This window comes from Micrasema longulum, unplaced genomic scaffold (genome assembly GCF_059751315.1).
Source record: "Micrasema longulum isolate JH-2025_06_02 unplaced genomic scaffold, ASM5975131v1 h1tg000963l, whole genome shotgun sequence".
In the NCBI taxonomy this organism is placed as follows: Eukaryota; Metazoa; Arthropoda; class Insecta; order Trichoptera; family Brachycentridae; genus Micrasema; species Micrasema longulum.
In genome coordinates, this window is record NW_028278154.1 from 97867 (window position 1) to 116233 (window position 18367).

The 18367-nt window shown below is 37.2% G+C and overlaps 1 long non-coding RNA gene across 2 annotated transcripts in view; it reads right to left on the reverse strand.

Annotated features, from left to right (window-relative positions):
- Window positions 1–338: 338 nt before the first annotated feature.
- Window positions 339–18367, reverse strand: part of LOC148277876 (uncharacterized) — a 34060-nt gene continuing 16031 nt past the window's right edge. Inside the window, exons 1-3 of one of the 2 annotated variants that reach the window (XR_015823345.1) lie at window positions 2594–2697; window positions 1962–2250; window positions 339–425 (exon numbers count right to left, since the gene is read on the reverse strand). This is a non-coding gene — a long non-coding RNA (uncharacterized LOC148277876). Of the gene's footprint in view, window positions 426–1961; window positions 2251–2593; window positions 2698–18367 lie in introns of those variants that run through there. The other variant, XR_015823344.1, reaches the window with a different exon arrangement.

Sequence of the window (18367 nt, forward strand, 5' to 3'; positions counted from 1 at the left end):
AGTTATAGTAGATAACTCTTCATAAAAAACTAGCAAAATAAATAAAAAATACATAAAAGCAATTTCGTTTGTCATTGAAGCACGAGTTTACCTAACATTTCTCACATTCGGTAAGGAAACGGCCGGTCGAGCAATTATGTTCGAATTTTCGTCTCGCTGGAGTTTTTCTTGAATTTTTATTAGGAATTGACGAATCAGGCAAGCTGGATGGAGTGGCATCTCGACCTGATGAACTGTAACTCGGTTCGATGTCGGCGTTCCATATTCCAATACAAAAGCCGGACGACAAGGTTTATCGAATGCAACTTTTCCCGATATTCGCAAATGCTCTGAAATTGCAAGTTTGAAATCATACAGAGCCACATATTTATTTTTACTATTACGGCGTCATAGAAACCAGGCATTTACTGCCCATCGATCCATTTCTGAAAAAAAAAGAAAATAAGTTAAATGCATACGAAGCCACATCTGTTCGACAGTGTTTTAGATCGCAATGCGTACGAAGCCAAATATGGCGGATGCAAAAAATAGCTCAAAAACAAGATAAAAATAGAAAATTTCGTATATACGAAACATATTCCGTATTCTCGAGGATTCATTAAATACGTATTAAAAAAAATTATAGTCGTCGCTTATCTATAGCTATTTATTTTTCCCTGATAAATGTAACACTTTTATTTAGAACTCGTCAAGCCGGGCGCGTTGCACACACTGTTCAATTATTACTGTTACATTGGACTCGCCATAAACAAAATATTCCGTTTTAAAAAGAATCGCTTATACTGATTCAAGTTTTTTTTTAATTTGATTATTACGTTGTAAAAAAAAATTAAAACTTCAGAAGCTATATATGTATTGGTACTCGGTAAATATTTGAGTACGAAAATGTGAATATTTAAATAAAAATTTAAAGTATCTACTTCGGGTACCTGTAATTGTTCACGCATAGGAAAATAAATGTAGGTTCACCTACATATTCTGTTGTTTATACAGAAAACTTAAGTTTACTCGGTAGATAAAATTGAAGACAAATGTCAACTTCCCATTGTAATACGGGCCCGGGTATTGTGAACAACGGCGCTCCACTCTGAAGTGTGTCTCCTTATCGGCGGCCGACCGGCAGCCACTCCGCGGGGACTCGTCCTATCCCCACTCATCTTTGCGACAAAAGTTTCGGTGGAAATTTGATATATCGGATTTTTACATCCCATCGAGGGGCCCTTTTGTTTTTGTCAGGAAGTACCGGCAATATTTTATATTTATTGAATAATAATTTTACAATACCGTCTTAATCGAAAAATTGTTTTACTGTATTAATTATCCCGGGTATGAGTTCAATTTAATGCGCATCGGAGAGATTGAAAGTTTAAAAATAACAATTTGGTACGTCCGGAAACTGAAACACGCCCTAATATCTTTCTACGGAGTTTCTGATACCTAACTTCATTTCTGGAACGAGTCCGGTGGTCCGCGTGATCACCGAGAACACTCCGTTCAACCGCGGACAGAAGCGAGAGGAATTGGTCGAATAATTTTGGCCTTATCTGACAATATAAGTTTAGTTTATCCCACCCTTAACCGGCGTCGGGTCAGCTCTCGGGCGGGAAGTCCGGGGGAGGGAAGAGATTAATTACTAATTTGGGTTTAAGCGATACGCAGATCGTTACGGGATCATAATTTGCGGGTGCGGAAGGCGCCGTGTCTACATCGGATCGGCGTAGGCCGAACGCCGAATACACAAATAGCGCCATCGCCCGATCCGGTGCTTCGAGCGGAGATCTTGTCGGTTGTCGCCGCTAATGTGCTGATGAGGCGATGGCGAGTCTCAGTGCTCTGGGTAATCTCCTTAATCCTGCCCGGCCTGTCAAAAATGCCGTATTACATCTCGGAGTATTATTACAGCCCTGGTTATGTTTTAGAACTATTTATTCAATATTTTAAAGAAACAAATAATTACTTACAGTAGTGACTTCTTTTCTGCTGAATTTCTTTATTTGCTCGATGAAAGTTAGTATTCAATTTCGTACATTTCAAACACGAGCGAGCATCACAAACATCATCACACAATAATTTTCTTTACATTGTTTTAAAATCATTCAACTTCCAGAATGAGGTTTTTCTTAAAATTATGCAGGTCGCAACTCCGAGTCATCATTTGGCATTCATTGGAATCCATTTAATTTCAAAGTAGCCCGGACTAATATATCCGGATATTTTATTAATTGTTTCTTATACCCGGCTTACCGCCTTCTATAAAGTAGAAATAACATAATTAAATATACCTTCATACATACTGTTTTCTTAAAATTACGAAACGCGCTAGTACAATCATTGCCTTCTTCGGCTATTCAGTTGCGGTAAATATTATCTAATGGGGGATGATGTTTATCGACAGTCGCGAGACTATCTATTCTGGGGATTCAGTTACTCGCGACAAATTTAAGAACAAGATCGGGAGTTGCCCGATTACAATTTTTCCTGAAATTAAATTGTTTTACCGTTTTAATATATACTACGCATAATATTCGCAATTGCATTTGCGCGATATTTTGTTTGTTCTAGGGATCTTAATTAATTTAATATTTTACCGAACTTTATCTTTATGTGCATCCTCCGAATACATTTTTAAAAACGATGCGTGTCACCCAAATATCTCGGCGTGTCTCGGCGTGACACGAGCTACCTCACGAGTCTCTGTCCTGTCGTAAACTGGGGCCGTGCTGAGCTCGTTATCCTCCTGTAGGTACCGACAGTAAGACCGATAGGAAGATCCGCGAGTATGTGGAGGGAGTGCTTTCGACGCAGGTACCGACTGTCGGCTGTCGACCTGACGTCGCGCGTCGGGTAGCCGCGCCGCGTACCATTCCGGCGGAGGGATTCCGTCACTCCAGCACCGGCGTCCGAGTCTAGATTTATATGCCTGAACAAAGATTATACAAAGTAATGACTCCGTGCACAGAAAATACATATACATATTTAGAATACGAGTATCACTGAATTCAGTTTTGTATTTATTTCTTAAAGTATAATAAAATGTGACGCGCTTCGTCTTCTTGGGATATTTTCAAAGAAGAAGACGAAACTCTTGTATATAATATATTGAGTTTTTCTACTGACTTTTCTTGGTGGAACTGCATTTTAATTATAATAATAAAAACACTGTATAGTTTTATTCCACTTTTAATGATATTATTTTTTTTATTTTTTTTTACCAGTGGGTTTCGTCGTGACCGACATCGTCACACTGGTGGGAGACTAAACAAATTTCTATGCTATTTATATACAAGTGCAAGCAGGGGTTGTCAATCATGATTTTATATAATTATGTAAATAAAAGAATTTAAATTAAAATCATTTAAGGATAAGGTAATAACAATTATATGAACATAAGTTTTGTTTGAATGTATAATAATTGTATATAAATAAACACGTGTAGAATTAAATCGAGTGAATTGTTATTTTGGATACCTTACCGACTAACTGCATTCACTACAAACAAAATATTATTGCAAATTTAGATATCAGGAAATTTAACAAAATTAACTGGTTTTTATTTTTTTAAAAAGACAACTCAATATTTATAAAATACAGAGCAAGCGACTGGCACTAGCTCTCGGGCACCTCCACACCCCGCCGACCGACTTCCGACAGCCCGATTTTACAACGTCGGCCATAAGTCCTGTAATTCCCTTCTCTAAAATGTTATCCACGAGTATCTCTTTCGTGATATTACGTTCGTATTTTAGATAACAAATAATGGTTCAATAATTATTGTGTTAGGAATAAACCCAATAAATGTAGACGAATAGCTATTAGGGTATGTAATGAACCGCGGTAGGCCATTAATATGCACCTATATGTAGGTTAAAGATTTTGTCGTGAAGCGATAAAGGTGGCAGAATTTAAACCCAATTATTTCTAATCGGAGATTCGATAAATTCTCTCGAGTCGGAAGCTTTAATAAACTGATAAAGGTTCGGTCCATCGGCAATGGGCGGGGGGTGAGCGGCTTCCCGCTTCTCCCGCCACGCCGTATCGGATGGAGATTTGAAGAGAATAATAAATTATCGAGTCGGCGCGACACTCTCCTCGGGGAGTGGATTCTTCCGCCGACCTGCCGCTACCGCGAGAGACTACAAAATATCTCCCCCTCCCTTTCCCGGAATGGTCCGATTCTGGTACATACACGTGTTAGCAGATACCGACGCTTATTTTAAAAGGTTGGAATATTTATTTTTGATCCTCGAATGATTTATTTGAAATTGGGATCCGGAGAATTACGTTCCATAAATTTGGTATTACGTCCGGAGGCGAGGAGTGTAAACACGCGAGTAATTGTATAAAGCGTGTCGGGATTGCCTTCCCGTGTCGGGGCGCGGGGGTGTGATCGGAAGCGCACCAGTATGAGACTTCGGTAAACGACCCCTCCGGCTCTGGTCTCCGGTGCAGAGGTAGGAGAGGTTAGAGAAGAATATGTAACAAAACGACCCATCTAAAATTAGACGACGAGTAACACGACTGTCTCCCCACCGCGCTCTACCGGCTCGACACGAAGCGGTTACTTTTCCTAAAATAGGAAGTGAAATGTGTTAACTGTTGTCGGAAGCTCAGGACACGTCCACTTCTTACTTTGTCTCTACATTTGAACCCATACGAGTGTTCACGCTTTGCAGCCACAGTGTACACGATACCGTACGGTGTTGCCCACAACTGGGCACCTCGGTTTACATTTCTACGTAAAATGTATTAATGCTCACAACGAATGTACAATAATATGTATTAGACTAACAACATATGTAATAATACCATTAGATATGTTGTCAGGCTAGGGATTTCTTATCTTTCTTCACGTGCCATATCGAGTCCCTCTCTGACATTGACGACCACTCGGGAGAAAGTTCTCCGTGGTGATATCTTCGAGAATTTTGACCAAAGTGGTTGGCCGTTGCTTTCTTCGGTGTAATTTTCTGCCAGGGTTACCTACTCTCAGCCGGAGCGGTCCCGTCTTACGACGCCGGAGACTCTCCCTATATGCTATGGCGCCAGCGGCCACATTACCCGGGGCTCGCGGGCTCCGGGAGGCCGCTTTTCGTTTCCGATGGAATGCGACTGCGGCGTTACGCGCCATTTTATCGGTACATATTTTCCAGCAAGGTGTGCACTACGTCCAAATATTTTTAAATGTTACTAGAACACGTTATCTCTTAGGCATTGAAAAGTAAAGCATTATTCCATCTCGGGACCCGAATAACCAATATTTTACATACATTGGCAATTAAGACTACTAAATAAAAATAACCATTATTGATATTAAAAGCATTAACTTTGTGGTCAAACATTTTTACTAAATTTTATAAAATATTTGTATTTAACCATTAATCGACTTTTCTATGTCAACCGTTTTAAGAGGTACCGGTCTCTTCGTCAGGACACCAATTAAACTAACATGCAAAACCCACCCCACACTTTCACCATAGTTGTTGCACAAAAATACAAAACCGACGGCGACGTGTCGATTTGAAACCACATGCTTTAAGTAGGCAACCTTTACATGCACTGAATAGGTTATAAAAATATTTGATGTTATGGGAGAAATGGTTGAAAAAAAGGGAGGGGAAGAAGGGAGGGCCGTGAGTTTAGTAGGTATAGGGTGACCATTACAATGGAACATAATAGTAGTTTTTGCATGTTAGCCAAATCGGCCTCCTAACAAAGAGAGAGGTACGTCTCGAAACCGGTAGACATAGAAAAGTCGGTAAGTGATTGTATCCGAATATTAAATAACATTAAGTACAAATAACCATATTTATATTGCTTGCGTCGATACAAATGAACATTTTTCGGCTAAAAAGAACCCGACGTACTTGCCGATGGAATAAAACTAAGTAAAAGAATTAGGACGATTCTGGCTGTTAATGTAGAAACATTATGGAGATGGCGCTATCTAAAATGATAGTAAATACGTACCCACCCCATTACCGGCTTTGCCGGGAGTACCCCCCGCAGCACTCCACCCTCTCCCGCGCTGTACCCTTTCTTGTCGCGTGATTCTCCGACTCACAAAAGACGTTTATTTTCCGTATGAATGGCACATTTAGAGCGAAGCTATCATTTCATAAAAGAGATTTTAAACTAGGGAGGCCTCTCCCCCTCCCTATACCTTATACCCTATACGCGGTGGTACATGGTATTCCTTGGGTGTGGTGCCAACTTTAATTTTCACTTTTCATTTCGATTCGCCATCTATGATATGACCAATGCGTAATCTGAGACGGGCGTAGTTCAGTGGCAGTGCCACAAAAGAATCATTTTATCAAATATGATGATTTCGTTTAGAATAACTTGTTTTATCTGGCTTTTTTTACGAAACCAATTTTTTGTTTTGTCGAAAACGTAGTTTAACTTTTTTTGACTTCATTTTTGTCGGCGCAACACGCCCTCATGAGGTCCAAGGTTTAACCCCGCTCTACAACCTATTTTTCTTTTTCTATCGTGGTTATTCGTCCATATAACTATACATATAGGTCTAAAAAAGTAATTTCGCCTGAGTTCGATAGGGATCATGTTAGGATCTGTGTTAGGATTTTGCCGGTAGTGCCTTAATAATTTGATGTTCTTCTGTGATTTGCTATAGATACGTATTGTTTTTCTTCTGTTGATTGAGTGCATGTTGTATAGGGCAATTATTCTAATGTTTCCTATATGTATTTGGGTTTCGTGTCGTTGATTGATTTGTTTGTATTACTACGTTCTTTTTCCTTTCCGATGCGGTATCTGGAGCGTGCGGCCGCGGTCTCAATTTGGAACTAACACTGTATTCCTCCACTGTTATACTGGGAAATTAGAAAAAGGTGATTGTGCTGACCATGTGTATTTGATTGATCGCAAACTGACAATACTGCAGTGAGGGGTACAATCAAAGTTTTTAAAGTTTATTTATTTTGTTATTTTCGTGGTTTGGTTGTAAAGAAATATTAAATTTTCGCTTAATTAGTTTTGAAAAAAAAATGATATTGATATGCAAAACTGAAGAAAGACTCAAGTTTTTATGAACAGTTTCGGGAAAGGGGTGGATGCTTTCATTGTATACATATAGGTCAAACACCGTCCCATATTCTGTGGGACTGCCCACTCCTGGACACGGAGAGGAACATGATGGTTTGTAGTCTGAGCAATGTGCCGAGACTTGTTTGGTGTACTGATCTAGTGGCAAATAGGAGCAACTTGAGGGCATTTTCTGCGTTTGTGGAGGGGTAGGTTCAAAGGTGGGACCTGTTGGGGACCCCTCGATCTCGACCGAGATAACCCCCGGGCCTACTGCACCTGTAGATAACACATATATTGGAGGAATGGATCCGTGCTGGTCGAGGTGCGAAACTCATGTCTGTGCCGTCTTTGTCCCGATCTAAGGGAAGGTGAGAGTAATTAACTTTTACTAAACAGGAGTCACCGTATGTGTCTAAGGCCTGAGGTTTTTGATTGCGGGTGCCCCTGTCAGTGGACATCTTTTGCTGAGGACTTCCCTGATCACGGAATTAACGCCTCCTTTATTGCTTTCGCTTGATGAGGTAAAATTCGCTTGAGTGATGGCAAAAGTTGGTTTGCAACCAGCAGTCTTTTGATAAGTCTGCCGCTTTTGAGTGCGATGCCGGTGGCTAGCCTCGAGTGTCACCTGTGGGCGTTCTGGTATTCCAGAGTGTAGTAACTAACGTTTCCTATCACTGTCGACATAAAAGGGTTTGAAATGGGTGAAGGGTTTATTTATTTATTTTATTTATACTTTTCCTTGTCTCTACCTTGTAGACGATGAAGGGGGGTTTTAGAGCGACTGTGAAAGGAACATCGAAAGTTGTAGATATAAATATTTTTTCGCTCTTTTCCTTACCGAATTCGTACGGTAATGGATTCGGGTATGTGATGGATGCTTTCAATATACATATAGGTGACAATAAATGGTCTCAAAATTAAAATTTTATCGTCTCCTCGGTTTCCTGTATCCCATAATGATGAAAGTTTCTAGGTTTGCGATTGTTTGCGTTATCTTCCTATCTCTTATCGAAACCCATTTCTTGGTTTTAATAGATAAATTAATTATGTTATTGCGTTACATATTTAATCGGAAATTATTAATATTTATTTACATTAACTGTCGATCCTAAATATTTTACAAGAACTAGTTTGATTAGTTTTTCTCCGTAATTATAATTTCCTCTTCGTATTTCGACAACAATACAATGTGTCAGCGCATCTCGTACGCGGCACACGGTACGATATACCATATTAATATACTCGTATCACCCATCAAAAGGCCTGAATAATAGATAGCGACTGCTTTTATAACATACTTCCACCGCGTTTTACCTCCCTGCGGCATTTTATTTTGAAGTTCCATCTTCCATTATTAAAATGTCTAAAAATCGTCTCATTTACAAACGGTTTTCACTTTGACTAAAAAATTAGCCGACGCGCGACGTTTGATGAAAATTGTTTTTTTTTTAATGTGATGAATGTATGGGATTAAATAATAAGAACTCGTACATTTCTTTTTTTAAAAAAACGGGCCATTTCTATCTCGTGGTCTGGCCGCGCTTAGAAAATTGAAAAAGTTAGTAGACTGTGCCACTGATATACATAATTGTATAATACGGAGAGTCTCCACTAGAAATCTGGCGGACCCAAAATGTACTACATAAGATTTTCGGTAATTGTGTATCCGCGCTTGAAATGCGTCACTCTAATATTTCCCGTCATCGGACTTTACTAATTCGCGTGTTGAATCTCACCCGCGCTCGTCCGGTGTCCGGTGTTCGGTGTCCGGTGTCCGGCACTGTCCGGCGGCCGGCGCACTATGGAAAATATTGGATGGTTTCGGAATAAAAGTCAACAGCAGTTTTATTTTTAGAGGTATTTAAAAAAAAATTACGAAGTAAAATATTTAAAATAACATTAAAAACGTAAAAAATGGCGTTCATTTGATTATAATTTGTACACAAACTAATTATTATAATGACGATGGGTTATTATTATTATTATAAAATGATAAATACCAACCAATAAATTATTCAATTATGAATAACAAACTATTTCGAAAATATTTTTCATAAATAGTCTTCATTTGAAACCGCCATAGATAGCGGTTTTTTGTTTTCTGACTTTTATCACATTTTTTCCCAATAACTTCGTAATTGGCTAATTTTGCCTATTACGAAGTGTTTTTTTATGAATGCCTAGACTACAAAACAACATTGAATGCAAAGCATGGAAAGACGTAAGTAACTTGCAAAAGTCTCGACTAATTTATTATTATAGTATTACTATTTTTCTAGTTTGACTCCTTAACTATTTGAAAAATATATCGAAATGTATCGGTAGCAACATTGATAAAAATCACTTATGATATGCCGTTGTTCGACCATTCTCCATAGTGCGGCGCGGCGACCAGCGACCGGCGAGCGCTCCAGCCGCCGTCCTCCTCCCGGGGAGAGGGGGTATTTCTTTGGAAAGGAAGGAAGATCGGACCGGATTAGAGGATGGCGCAAGACAGAATACCTTCAGTCGAGGACTGATTGGTTTCGGGCTTACAGCTTGTGACGGATAATCGGAAATACAAAGAGGCTCGGGTGGGCTTCCGGAGATGAGCTCGTGTAAATACCCGCTTGTGAACATGTACATGTTCTTCCTACTACAAATACGTATGGTTTACCTATACGAGTTCATTTTCAATACAAAACCTTTTCCTCGTGCTTCATTTCAACCCCTTTCTCTCCCTCGTCAGATTCTAACGGCGCATAGAGCACTGAATGAATTTAGGTAAAAATCCCAGAAGCGCAGATATACGTCCGAAACACTCGATGTTTTTTTTTTATACCATCGCGTTATGGAGTAGGTACTTTAAGTATTTAAATTAACTTAGTTAAAAACGAAAATGAAAATTGCATTAGTTTAATATTTTCGTGGTAGTTGACGCTGCCGCTGCCGTCCCGATCGTCATTAAATATTAATTCATCATCCGAAAATCCGGAATCAATCTGAATCGCACTTTTAGTATAGAAGGGGACTTACAGCTCGTAATTTACTACACGAGGGTACGGCGGTCAGTCTCTCGCTTCGGGGGCAGTCTGTGATCTAGATCAATAGCGGTGGCTCGAAACCCATTCGTGGGAAAGTGGCATTTAGCAGTTCGGGGTGAGTCCCCCCTCCCTCTCCGCCCGGGATGCGCTTGCGGTTGCAGCTCCGAGCGCGTGGTACTCAAACTTTAGCCGAACTAAATCTACACTGATGTTCTGTGCATTTACAAATCGATTAATTTAAAACAGACACAATTATTATTAAAATGAGATGGGGTTGAATATTAAATTGTGCGCTTTTGCCAAAGTCGAGTTAAATTATTTTATTGCCGAATTGATTCGCAGTACCTAACTAGACCCGGTCTCTCTGTTAAAAAACCCGAAAAAAGAAATTGAGCGATGAAAAGTCCGCCTCGCAGTGTTCGCCTACCATATTTGTTCGTGTTATTTCCATGTTAGTTTCATTTGCTAGGCCGTGGGTGCGATTCTTGGGAAGTCTCACATGAAGAGTTTTATTTGTGATTTTTGCAATATTTAACTAAGCATCTTGCGCCTAAAACGTAAGGCTGATCATTTTACCTTTCCATGACATATGATCGAGAAACGCATTATGTTTTTGGATATTTCATGCTACTGCAAAATGTTTTTTTTTTTTACTCTTTTCTGTAAATCTAAATGAAGCATTTAAGGTTGTTGACCAAAAGACCAAGTTTATTATTGTTTATTTACATTAAGTTTTGGGTAAACACAGGTTTGTTTAAATTAATATTAATTACTTACATTTAATATGATCCGATAATCTCTTATTCCGCGCATATTTTTCGATTGCGCGAAGGGGCCTCAAATGTTGAAATAAGTATTCAAATATGTTAAAGTGAAAATATAACACACATTTCCATTACGCGTAGTGCAGTAACCGGCGCTCGAGCATATTCGCAGTTGTAGAACTTTCGCTGTATGAACAGGAACTAATTTCCCTAAAAGGTTCGCGAGGGAGACGACCCTATTAACTAATTAAAAATTCTTCAAACAGAAGTGAATCCCAGTTTTACTTTGTCCCGATGGCAGTGCGCGGTTCGAGTATAGACACGGACTGCGTGTACTGTGTAGCGTACTCTGTTCCAGTGATGGGTAACCTGAGACCCGCCCGTCAGAGGTGACGCGTCGTTTTCAAAAAAGAATTTCGAGTTGCTTACAAAATAAAATGGAGCCGACGAATGTAAAGTACCGATACATTGTGAACTCGTTACATAACCAGTTCGGTAAAAGATTCGATCAAATTAGATCCCTAGAAGGAACAATTGACAATATTATATATCCTGATGAAGTAGTCAATTGCACTTTGAAATTTAATATTAATTGTCATAATTTGAAGTTGCGATTCGCAGAATTTTAAGACAGCATCCGGGCTCGAAAGTTTGTCGACTCGAACTCGCGAATATACAAATAAATTGTTCGGAGAATGGATCAACCGCTATGAGCAATTAGATGTTCGGAACTGATTACCGAACACTTTTGTCTTTTTGAAAAACCTAGCGATGGTAGCTACTTTACTCGCAATATTTCCCTCGGCTTAGTTGCACTTTTGCGAGACCTTATTTATAGCTTTTAATAATATAATAAATATAAGGAAACCGACTGGCTGACGAAGTTTTTATACCTTACTTGTGTTTTAACTGTACGAAATACCAATCTTCAATGAAAGATTCAACAAATGTTCGGCGAAAAAGGGTCTGATGCGTAAATAATGATTTATTTTGCTTTTTTAATGATAATAAATAAATAGTTTAATAAACAATACTGCTTCATTTACTAGGGCTACAAAAATGATGTGACACGGCACTGTGGATGTAAAATTACGTAATATTAAATTACGTAATATTAATATTAAATAATTTTACCAAAAGGCGCGGAAAAATACCTTAATTTACGGTATTTTACGGTAATTTTTGGTATAAAACGAATATGACGTACAAAGAAAAAAAAATGGCGATTTTTAAGTTAATTTTATTTTCCGAGACTAAAAGAAATCTACAGGGCGGTAATTCACAAACAGGGTGGTCGTTCAAGGTCACAAACTCAAGATTTTACTAAGGGCCCTATGTCGATCGATCCTGATAAATTTCAATTTTGAATTATATTTATAATAACCTTTTTTATGAAAAAAGTGAAAAAGTACACACCGAATGACCTTGAACGTCCCAAATCTCGACAACCACCCGATGGATCTAACCCTGGTTATCACTGTCATGTAACGCGTCGTAAAACAAAGATATTTTTATTTGTTGTATCTTCGGAAAATGAAAATTAGTACGTCATATTCGTTTTTTACCAAAAAATAACTGTAAAATACCGTATTTTTTTTATTATTATAACTAACGGCCGTAGCCAATTAGTACCAAATAAAATTTAAATACAAATTCATATAATATAACGAAAACATAGTTAATTGTTATGGTTAAACTCGGTAAAAGTAATGTATAGCAAAAAAAAGAATAAAAGATTTACAATAAAAGAGTGCAGTTTAGAAGAAAAGTAGAAAAAAAGACATACATTTTATGTTTGTAAATCTTACATAGGCACACATTGTTAGGCACTAAAATTCAGCAAAAATAAAAATAAATAAACATTTATATGAGTTTATTATACAAACAGACTGAATCTCCGGCTCGTCGGTTATTGTTGCAAAGTCGGCAGTACTTACTTCCTAGGTACAACCGAATGAGCATGAACCCATCTAGGTAGCAAATATGACTACTTGTATATATAATGTTTCAGTGGTCTCAAATTAATCATTTTATTTATTCTATCTTAAAATTCAAGAAAATACATATTAAAAATTAACTAAAAATGTTGCATGGAAAAACTAAAAACAAATATAAATATTATATATATATATATATATATACACATACATACATAAATACATATGTATATATACATTTATGTATATATATATATATATATATATACATACATTCATACATGTACACATATACACGCATATTTTCACATATATACACACACACACATGCAAACATACATACACGCATTATACCTAATATATCAAACTAAGGGTGTACAAGATATAAAATATTATGCAGAAATATTGCAACCATCGTCTCCTTATACTCGGGAAGCGACATGTTCCAGATTTCGAGATGTTCTGCAAATTCATTGCCGAGATTTTGCATTCGATTTAGAGGAGTGTTGAATCTGGACTCTGGACACTGTCCGGCTGGTAGTGCAATCAAACATTTGATGGTTTCTTGTGTTTCGGGTTGGGGCATAAAGATTGATAATTTGTTACAACGAGGTACAATCTAAAATATTATTTGGGATTTTGTATAAATTGATTAGATCAAACAGTATTTTACCAAAATCTGGTAAAATTCCCGTAAAATACCGTGGTAATTTTACCGCCTTGCATCTCTACACGGCGCGGCACCCGGTTCTAGTCGGGTTTTTGTAGAATTTAGATACGTCGAGTAAAGAACGTTACCCATCACTGCTCAGCGTGCTCAGCTCCATACCGACGCTGGCGCTGTGCGACGCGACGCGACGCGACGTACGACGTACGACCAACGAAGCATTATAATAATTATCCGCTAGTTGTTTCAACACATCCACCTCGTTATTATTTCTTAAACCACTCAGCTAATTGTGTTTTTCTTGCGACGGTTACATCATGTTTCATTTATTTATTATGTGGTTTTCGTTTGCAATATTTTACCTCAAATCAAAAAATTCTAAAATCTTACTTAAAACTTTTTTGACATTCAAATAATAAATAATTCGTTTACATTACGCATTACTCGGCTTATGGGAAGTATACTCTATAATACTGTTTTTAGTTAGTAACCGAGTTGAAAAATCGTTTACTAAAAAAGAAAATAAAAATATCACCAAATCCAATACCCTCTCCTTATGTATATATATTGTAAACGGTAAGCGCTCAGTGTAGGTTGAAATAAATTATTTGGTCCCAGGTGGGCGACATTATAGAGATAGATTATCAAAAATCAATAAGCAAATTTTTAAGATTAAAAAGAATAATGCAGATAACCAAAGAAAGTACCTACAAACACTTACCTTTTCACCAGTTCCAGTTTACAATGGAATTACAAACGAACGACTCTCTTCCATTCTTGGATGTAGAAGTAAAAAGAAAACCAAACGGCAGTCTTGGGCATACGGTATATAGAAAACCAACACATACGAATCGATACTTACACGCTGATTCACATCATCATCCAGCCCAAAAACGAGGATTAATAAATACACTTCTAACAAGAGCGACTCGAATATGCGAAGATTCCGAAAAGGGCGAAGAGTTCAACAAAATTTCACATGCATTGGAGCATAATGGATATAAGAAGAAACAAATTGACAACATTATTGAATCGCAAGGGACAAAGAAGAACAAGGAAGAAGATATTACCAGAGGGACTGCATACCTGCCATATGTACAGAATGTAACTGACAGGATAGCCAAAGTGCTGAAGAAACAAAATATTGCAACAACGTTTGGGACTGTGGGAAAAATAAAAGACCATTTAGTAAACCCAAAAGATAAAAATCCTCTAGAAACTGAAGCCGTGTACAAACTAATTGCCAAGGATGTGATAAAGTGTATATTGGACAAACAGGGCGCACAGCAAAGAAGAGAATTGACGAACACAAAAGAGCGTGTAAACCAGACAAATCCGCAATAGCGGAACACTTTATAGACACAGGACATTTTTTCGCCTTTGAACCAAAAATTCTACATAAACCTAGTAATTATAGTGCACGAATAATAAAAGAGGCAATTGAAATACACAGACATCCAGATAATATAAACAATGACGACGGGCTTAAATTAAATTCAACATGGTTCCCAGCACTACATATGACAAAAACGAATAGATATGTGCCTACTGCCGGCTGCAATACAGTACAAATTACTAGTACATAAACATAATTATTCTTTCCTACAAAACTAGAAATGTGCCTACTGCTGACTGTGACACGGTACAAATTACTAGTACATAAACACATACATTTCTTTATAAAACACACAGTTTTCCCTGAAGATGGCTCCTGCAATGGTAGCCGAAACGTCGGATCAAATCCAACATACACGGTATCACCCAAAAAAGATACATAATATTGATCGTCTGCTTCTTTGCATTTGTAAATTTGTGTCTCATGATCTTGAAGAAAACTTTAAAATGCTGACATCGACTTTTCTTGGTATTTACGAATAAACTTCGTAATAATTAGTGATCCATTCAAATCATGGAGTAAATATACTACATTGTAAAATCTTTATCATCGGACAAGGTAGATTAAAGATGGAGTAAATAAAATAGAATAAGGTGAAAAAATTGAAAAAGATAGAAAAAGGTAAAAAAAGGTAGAGAAAAAGGGAACCTGTATAAAATACAATCTCATTAGAATATGATATCTCTCTATACAAGAATTTTGGTAATAAATTTAAAACAAATAGGCTTACGTTACGTTGAACGTTCCCTTTCTTGAAGGACTACATTTTTGAAATGTGCGATCGCCTCTCTTTGAGTCTTTGCGCGATAACTGGACTCTTCGTCTCGAGTTTTCAAATGGAAAGGAATCTACTTCTAATGCACGGATATCGTATGGATGAGTTACTACCGCGGCCGTCAGATGGCGCTAAATCAGGCAATTTAGAATATAATCCAGTACTAAAATGCTTTCAAAACGGGCTACGTTGGACTTGTTTTTTACAACGTTACAATATATATATATAGTTGGATAATTTATACAGCGCCATTTTTGTGAAAATAACCTCAAAGGCGCTGTACAATTAATAAATATCCCAGTACGTCTTGCAGCTACAGAGCGCATGGACGGTTGGGATTCTAGTTCCTCGTTTTCAATTAAGATCAATCAAAAATTATAACAGATAGGAGCTAGATTACAGGACGTCTTGCAGCTACTAAGCGCATTGACTATTGGAATTCTAGACCCCATTTACAAAATTAAGGTATTTCAAAGTTGATATATGAAAGCTAGATAACCAATCGCCAATGTGCCTACCTGTAATTTCGTTTCTGAGAATCTGTGGCCTGCACGAAAAACGCTGAACACATTTTAGCAGATGATGACTTTTAGGAATCTGCCAGTAGGCTAAGTATAGATCTAAATTTGTTGCAACAGAGAGGGAAAACATTTTCGAGAAGGGGATATGGAAGTCTAGGCATTTACATGGCTTCTGACCTGTCATTGGCTTTAGCCACTTTACAAACACTGTGTAACATTTACCATTCTGCCAATGTTCAAGCAATCACATTTCCTCAACTCTTACATCTGTTGAGTTTTGTGAAGTGAAAAAACTGATAAATTTCGATCTAAATAACTCCCTAGGGGGGAAATCCTGCCTGTTTGCAGACATATGGATATACTGTGATGCTTTTTTTAAAATAATATACAAAAGAAGTAAAACAAAGTTTTCAAAAAAATAAAGGATAATTACATGGCAATGAAATACATATTACATTTATTATATTATTATAAACAGATAAATCCCACAAAGACATGGCCGGGTATACAAGAAATGTTTATGAATTTTTGCTCCTATAATAAATAGACACATAGATAGGTATAATAGTTTTGTGTAACATAAGAAAGAGAAAATAAAATATTGAACTGGGAGTGGGAGAATCCACGATAAGTCATTTCATGAATGCTCCGATTCGAATTGAATTTTAAAAATCAAAGTTGACTTATCGAGTCTCTCGCGCCTCCCTCTCGAGATGCAGCCACCAGCCAACTCAATCATCGGAGAATATAATTCTATAAAAAGTGTATTCCCCATTCACGGGATCTCTCGCAGATTCAACCAGGGACTCGATTATGATCGGAAGGTAAAGACATCATACCTTTACTTTGACGGTATAGTTGAAGATAAATTCTCTCTAGCGATTACAAAGATATACTACCGACTTCCCACCTTTAAATTTTGGGTAGGTACATCGATATGAATCAAGGGGAAGCGTACGTCATGGTACACATATCTACGCTTTAAAATGACATAGCTTCAGTATGAACGTCATAGTCAAAGATAAAATTCTCCCAACCGACTACAAATATATACTACCGATCCCCCCATCATGAAGTTTTGATGTAAATACGTCGGTTTATACCGACGGGTCTAGAACCTCTCGATACGTTTATCTACGCATCAAAGGTGATAAAAATTTTGTTCCATCGGGTAATTTTTTCTTTAATTACGATTCATTTGAATTTTTTATCGTTTTGAGATTTGCACTTTTTTTCTTAAAGGCCTACTAAAAGATGAGAAAGGAATAAGTTAATTTTGAAGTTGAATTAAATTCCGACATGACTGTCAGTTTAATAAAACGAACGCCTAGATGGAAAAAATAATGTCGCTAGGTTTTGCCTTATTAACATATTAGAGTGTCTAGGCGTTAGAAAGTTACCACTGTAAAAAGTCAATTTGGTTATTATATTTTTTCCATCCGTTTAACTATCTTTTCGAGTGTATGTATCGAGACGTCAAAGGAGCCGGCTTTGTATTTAATCGGTTGATACACACAGACGATCATTAAGCGTACCGTCTAGGTAATTTTCAAAAGTCTTACAAAATTCATGTTCAAGCGAGCATTTTTTGCTTGAATTTGGATTTATTGGAGTTTATAATCGCTTTGAAATGGGCACTTCTCATTACAGAAGATATTTAGAGAACTATTTTAAATGACAATGACGTAAGGAACGCGGACTATTTTTTTGCCGTCATTCATTGACTTGTTGCGATCATATGATGTCGATATGACAAGTAGGTAGAACATACCGAGATAAGATACAGATAGTACAGAAGTTAAGTATACCGTCTCGATATAAACAGATGGAGATAGCGTTCATATTTGAGGACCAGGAGAACAGTGTGGAAGTTGAAATTACTAACGCTCGAATGGTGTTAGCAAAATGTATTTGTATACAATTCACATACGATACGTCTACCTATTTAAACTTACAATAGCCCTAAATGTGGAGTATACTTTGTTACAATACAATTAAGTCCGCTTCATTAAACTTATAATAACGCGATATCTGTATTAATCAACCGTTACATTTTCTGAATAAATTATCACGATTGATGAGAGAAATAAATGATACGTTACAATAAAAAAATTGATGAGACTAGAATTTTACATTATTTAATTTCAAAAATATCAACCGAAGAAATCCAAGAAGAAAACTGCCACGAGGTTTGGTTATAATTATATATTGTCATCATAGAATTTAAAAAAACTGTG